Genomic DNA, 7030 nt, shown 5'->3' with positions numbered 1-7030 from the left:
CTGAGATAAATAGTCCTACTGATACCAAACAGTTTTCTTGATTGATTTGATTGTTTGAGACAAACTGCTAAAATCATCTGTCGGTTCTCAATCAATCAATTAGTTGAATGACCAGAAAATGAATCAGAAACTATTCAAACAATCATCTAGTGCTGATTTAATCCTGAGTTCTCAGAAACTGAAAGACATTTTTATTACATGACTGATTACGTACTTGTTTTTTTCAGATGAATCAATAATGAAAATGATGAATAGTTGACATAGAACTATGTGTACATGATGTGAAGAAGTTAACCTGATTTGTTATTCCTGCTATCATCTTGTCAGGTGTGTATTTTTTTCACCCTTAGCCTCAGAAGAATAAGTGTGTCATCATTATTCCTCCACACAGTGGCGCTCTACTTACAGGAATTCAGTTAAGAACCCCCTAACCCTAATTTAGGTCTCTGGTAGTATTTTAAAGTACCTGAATACACTGAACATGTTGATACGCCCAGTAACTACAAAGTACTTGAGACACAAATAAAGTGTGGGGAGAAGAAGAATAGAATTTAAAAAAATAAAGCAAATTTAGGAGTAAAAAGCCTGGGAGATGAAGAGGAAGTTTATTGTTCCTCTGAAAACACACAGAGACACATTTCATAGTTTTAAATGACATTAAACCTTCTAATGAGCTTCTTAGTGAAAAATTAGATATTGAACATGATAATTGTTTGCATTGAATCTTACTACACGTACTCGTTGCCTTTTGGAGAAGGGACTTATATCTGATTGATAACAGTCCACCTCTCGATTGAACTCATTATTCTGATTTACACCTGAATCTATAAACGTTACATGAAACCTAAAAAAGAGGCCGATAAATCCTCCTCCTGCAAATAAAAACATGAATCAGCAGGGATTTCGCTGAGCCTAGAGGCCAACGACGCCAGCCAATCACGTCCCTGCTTCCCCAATATGATGTCCTCAGAACCAGCATAACAAACAGTTACTGACTTTACCGACTGTTGAATCAACAGTTTATCAAAAGGTGATGATGAATATTTTCATTAAAGGATCATTCTCTGTTGGGTATTGCAGCAAATTAATAATATATCCCCTTTATCCCCTCCCCAGGACCACAGGGCTTAACACCTGACCACGACACGACAGCTGACTGGCAGCGCTCCGGCCTCCAGCGAGTGTGTATGTATGTATGAGTGTGTGTTTCTGTGTGCGTGGAGGGGGAGGCCGAGCCAAAAGATCCTCCGTTTTATTTTCGGCTGTCATCGCTACCCTGACAGAGGCCTCAGCGTGGAGCACACACACACACACACACACACACACACACAGCACACATAAAACATGTTTTAGTAGCTACACCTTTAACTATTTGCTTCCTGACAGTGTGACGTCTTTTTTTGTGTCTGGACATACGAGAAGTCCCCTGGGGGTTATTTTAACCATATTCTACAAGTCCCATCAGTCCCCTCATGTCAAGATCAATGTGCGTGGCTTACTCTAAAGTAACACCCAGATATCCCCCGTACAAGCTTATCTTATCTACGGCACCTTTAGAAATAACTTGTGTAATTTAAGACTAATTGAGTCATGAGTGTGATGGTAATGATGAATAATGCTAATCCATGCCTCATACACACTAACACACACTCGACAAATGCATCCATGTGTGTCCCCGCATGAATCTGCAGCATCTACCTCCCCCACCCAATAACACAAGGTCAGATCCCCGCTAATGATCCCAACAATTCTGCCCGGGGGTAACCTGACCCCGTATCTTATCTTGTGTATATCATGTGTTTCATGTTTAATTTCTTTTAAAAGTCACAGTCCAGTGGTTTCTCTTGTGCTTGGATGGCCAAACTTGATTCACACCCCTGAGATTAAAGTTATCTATCTATCTACACGGTGTAGATTTTATCCTGGTTGTTATGTGCGGTGGGACAAACCCCTGATTATCGCCCACCCTCAGCCGTCGTGCCTCCTTTGACTGACAGCGTCCATGTTATATGGTTTCCTCAGCAGCTCGTGGGAGTCCCTGAGCCCTCTGCGACACGCCCAGCAACAGACAGATGGGTTTAAACGATCACACACTGAGGACAGGGAGGGCACGCGGTAACCCACACTGGGCGAACCCTGCCGCTGCACATGTCGGGGTCATAAATCTCTCTGCGCCGTTGGCGGAGTAATGCACTGTGATATGTTACACGGATGATTTTAAGGAGGAGGACGAGGGAGCTAATCTGATTAAAATACATCTTCCAGAAAATGTTACTTCTCTCTTAAAAATGTTTCTTTCTGACATAATATTCATTTATCTTTCACTATTTAGACAGATGTAATACATGAGCCCTTTCAAGGCTTTTTGTTTCTCTCTGCACACAATATAAAATATCATTCCAGTATCCTTCAGATGCATGTGTGTGAACATAGAGAAACAAATGTAGTTTTCTTGGGTGTTTCAGTGACTTTGTGACTGTGAAGTCTACATAATGGACGTGCCTCCCTATGCATGTGTAGTTTAGCCATCCTCTGAGCAGAGGGTCTAATAAGCGCTGAAAGAAATAAATCACCGTGGCTCTTACAGAAAGTTATAGTCACTCAGCACCACGAGGGCTGGATGTCGGCGTGTGTGTGTGTATATGTATATGTAAATGACACGCATGCAAGTCTTGACTTGGGAAATAGCTCACTTGTCCTTGGACTGCATGCTCAGAGAAGTAATGAGATATTTATAGCAATGGCGTCCACATATCATCATTTTGTGTATGTTTCAGAGCCCTGCAGTATGTACATGTGATAGTGATAGAAACTGTACATTTCATAAATTCCTGTAGAGATGTTTTGAAGTCTTTTGGGGGTAAGTTCAAGTTAAGATCCAAGCTGTACAAGGTCAGGCTCATTTTATTTGTTTTTTTGTCATTCTTGGATTTTAACATATGTTGAATATCCTTAAAAAGGTCAAGCAGTCACAGAAAGTCCATCTTAAGTTTCAAGTCTTCATTTTTATGTCTCAAATGTGGCTCAGGTCCTGGCCTCCAGTCTCACAGCTCCAGCTCAGGAGTGTCCAGCTGCTCCGAGCTCAAACTTGGCCAAGTTATAACCCAAGTGTTTACTACGTGGAGATTTAAGCATCACTGAATAAAAACAGGATACACACACAAGCTGCTTCTTACGCTGAGATAAGTTCTTCTTAATATCTGCACCTACGTACTGCCATGTTTAACTGTTACGCACTAGCTAACGTCAGCATGCTGATATGTTTGGACCTGTTAAGACTACAAGCAGTAATGAGGGATGTGATCAGAATATCTGGCCTGACAGGTGATTAAAATGTTCACATCAAAAAAAATCACATAAACTGGGAAGATTTTAAGCTAATAATATAGCTAGTATATAATATATATATATATATATACACACACACACACACACATATAGTATATAGTAATATAGCTAGATAGTAATAGGCCTCTTATAGCTTAGAATTAAAATTGGACTGCAACTAATGATTATTCTCATTATGGTTTAATCTGCTAATTATTTGTGCGTCACAATGACCCGGAGCCCAAAGTGACTGTTTTCAGTCCAAATCTAAAAATTATTACAAATATATTAAGGTTATTAAAATAGTTCAAAGGAAAAGGAGCAAATCCTCACATTTGTGAGGCTGGAAATGTTTTTGCATAGAAAATGACGTAAATGATTATGAAAACAGTCTCTAATTAATTTCCTGTCAATCTGTAAACTACCATAAATATATAGTTTATAACAAAACTTCACATTTTAAAAGCTCTTAATTTGTAAAGTAAATAGTAAGTAAAGGTGTCAGATGAATGTAGTGAAGTAAAGAGTTCAATATGTAGAAGTGGCACGAACAGAAAAACTCAAGTAAAGTAAAAGTACTTGAGTGTGTCCGACTTCAAACTCGAATGAGATGGACAACTGGAAATGAGAGTGATACTGAATCATGTAGCTCCCCGTGAATGTGTAGTTCGAGTTACATCATCGCAGCCGGCTTCGTTTATAGCTGAGGAGGGTTTTCATCACCACTCAGGTATGTGTCATCCTGTCCCCACGTATCACCTGATAGGGTGAGCCAGCTACAAGACTTTTACTATTTTAGGAGAAAAATATATAAATATACCAAGTCGAAGAAGGCAATGAGGAGATAAAAGAGAGGAGCCGATGATTATTGTATTTCACATTGTAGATGATGAAGAAAAAATATCAGTTTTAAAAAAGTGCCTCTTCCTACTTATACTACTCTAATATAGATTTTATGGTTTGAACCTGTGCAGATAAACTCTAAACTTGAGATGCTTCCTTCCAGAAATAGTTTCATCATTTCCTCTCATCATCTCTCGTCTCGCCCATCTACTTTATCCCTTTTTTTTCTTGCACTCATGCAATTTAAAATCCATGTCACTGACTTGTGGCTTTGCACTATGACATCCCGTCCGAAGTTATCACACATGATGAACCTGATTCGAGGCCACGCTGGCTGCTCGACCCAGAAACTCTTTTCACAACTGGATGAGCTAATGGAGTCCAACGCAAACTGACCCGATCAGTTCAAACACACAACGCTAACAGTTCATAAGTGTGTCATTTAGCACAAATCTGTACTGAAGCGCATTTACAAAACCATATATGTAACCTGACGTCTGCTGTTTATGTTTTAGCTCACTGAAACTTTCTTGCATTCAAACTGTAGTTCTGTCCAAAGGTAACCAAAACAACGTGTGTTATTAAATGCTTTAAGAGGGTTTTATGCAAGAGTTGGAGTTGACGATGCACATGACAACAATATTTCTCCGGATCACCTGTGATGCTAAACTTGAAGCAGTGGAACCCATAAAACTAGCGGGACTGGAGGAAGGATTGTGCGGAACGTCGTGTTAAAGTGTTAACGGTCGACAGGTGGAAGAGGAGAACGGGACACTGAAAAACAAGGGTGTGAAGTTTACGGAGGAGTGTGTGTGCATTACAGAGAAACGAAGAAATGATCGACAAAAAGTAGAGAGAAGGGAAACTAAATGTCGGAAAAAGCAGCAGCTATACTTTTAAATCCACCTCTTTCTAACACGCACACGATGTGTGGCAATCACACCTGTCGAATTCCAAAAACCGAAACCCTCTCAAAAATTTACGAGGTGTTTGGTCATATGGGGAGTGTGTAGGCTAAATGTGTGTGTGCCTGACACAGTGTTGCTGCAGAGGTCGCAGTACAAGGTCAGCGTCTTTCCAGGGGACACTAAAAAAGTGATGAACAAAGCTGTTTCTGTGCCTAAAGCTCAACAATCAAATAAAAAAAAAGCTTAACATGTCGTTATTTCATCTTGAGGACTGGTTGACTAACTAGACTAACTAAGTAGGTCCAAACTAACTCCAGGTCCAAATGAAAAGCTCAAATATGGTCTCCAGGCTGTCACATGAACAGAAATCATAATGGAGCCATAACAAGGAATAGAGCCTCCCCAAAAAGCTCGTATGTGTGTGTGGCTTTAAATCAGGCTTTATATAAAATGTGATACGAGCGTCACATGACAGAGCTGTGATGAAACCTGAAAATAGAGACAAGGAGGACATGGAGGTAAATCAGATTTACACATATGAACACTCCTAAATCCAGCCGTCTAAATCCACAGCAACAGAGAGCTCAGAGCAAAGCCTTGCTTCAGACCGAAGCTATTTGACACCTTGCATAGAAATCCCCCCAACACACACACACACACACACACACACACACACACACACACACACACACACACACACACACACACACACACACACTTACTCTTTTCTTCTATCCACCTTTAACATCTCAGTTTATTGCTTAAACCTAACTTTGCCCCCAACGTCGCTCTTCCGCTACATGTTTCCTTCCACTTTAGCTCACATAGCACTCAGACACTCAGACACACACACACACACACACACAGTCTTCTGGTGTTTACTTCTCTTTATACTATCATCCCATCAAAACCCAGCCAAGGCCCATAATGGCCCCAGGGAATGGGATGGTAGCACACTCACTAACACAACACGCCTCGGCAGCGTCTCGGCTGTCCAAGGAAAACTATCAAAAGCTTCTTTTTTTTTTCCCTGCTCCATTAGTCAAAACTTCAAAACTACTGAATAAATGATAAAAATTTGATCAAAAAGTTGTTCAACCTCTGGCATAATGGACCTGTGGCTTTGACATGGCTTTCCAACTTTAGTGGCCAATGAATGAATGGATTTATGGAGGAATGAATTTAATGAATGAACTTAATGATTTTATTTTTATCTAAACAAGAAGATAGACGGAAGACTGCAAGGTGGATGGATGGATGAATGAAAGGAAGAAAAAATGGTGATCCAAACCAAATCAAGTAAATTAGAAATTAAAAGCATGAATGAATGAAAACAGAAGACGTCCAACAAACAGACTGAAGCTGAAGGCCTCAGTCATCTGCTCTTGTTTTTAGGTGTAACACAGCTGTCTCCTGGGTTAATTAACTTCAACTGGAGCTTAAATAAGTTAAATAACGTACAGCCACCAGCTGAAACATGTGCCTGGTGGTGCCCTGGCAGTATGCATGATATTCATAGCTGAAGAAAACTTTTAAAGCCGTGGATTTGGACCGGTGAGGCACCGACACATACACACACAGCACTCGTGGACACAGTTGTGCTCTTGTTTTAGCTGTAGGGTCAGCAGGGCCGGCCTGGGTTAATACCACACCACTATTTCACACTTGCTAATTGCTCCATATGCACACATGAACATAGAAGAACGTAGACCATAGACTGTAAGACATTACCAACATTTACCAAACTGACATGTTTTTAGCCTGTTCTGACCGAAAAGGAACATTATGGTTAAATAACAGAATCAGAACCATTGATTTAATACTGCACCCTGAACGCCTGCTCTAACACCGAGTAACTTGGGTTGATTGGGTTCAGTCTCCTCTGAGAAGTGGGTAACACTGAACAGACAGCTATAAGAAGAAGATAGCTAGGTATCATCAGTATAAAGACT

The sequence above is a fragment of the Pempheris klunzingeri genome, chromosome 23, assembly GCF_042242105.1.
Source record: "Pempheris klunzingeri isolate RE-2024b chromosome 23, fPemKlu1.hap1, whole genome shotgun sequence".
NCBI classification, from domain to species: domain Eukaryota; kingdom Metazoa; phylum Chordata; class Actinopteri; order Acropomatiformes; family Pempheridae; genus Pempheris; species Pempheris klunzingeri.
This window is presented reverse-complemented; position numbering follows the sequence as displayed.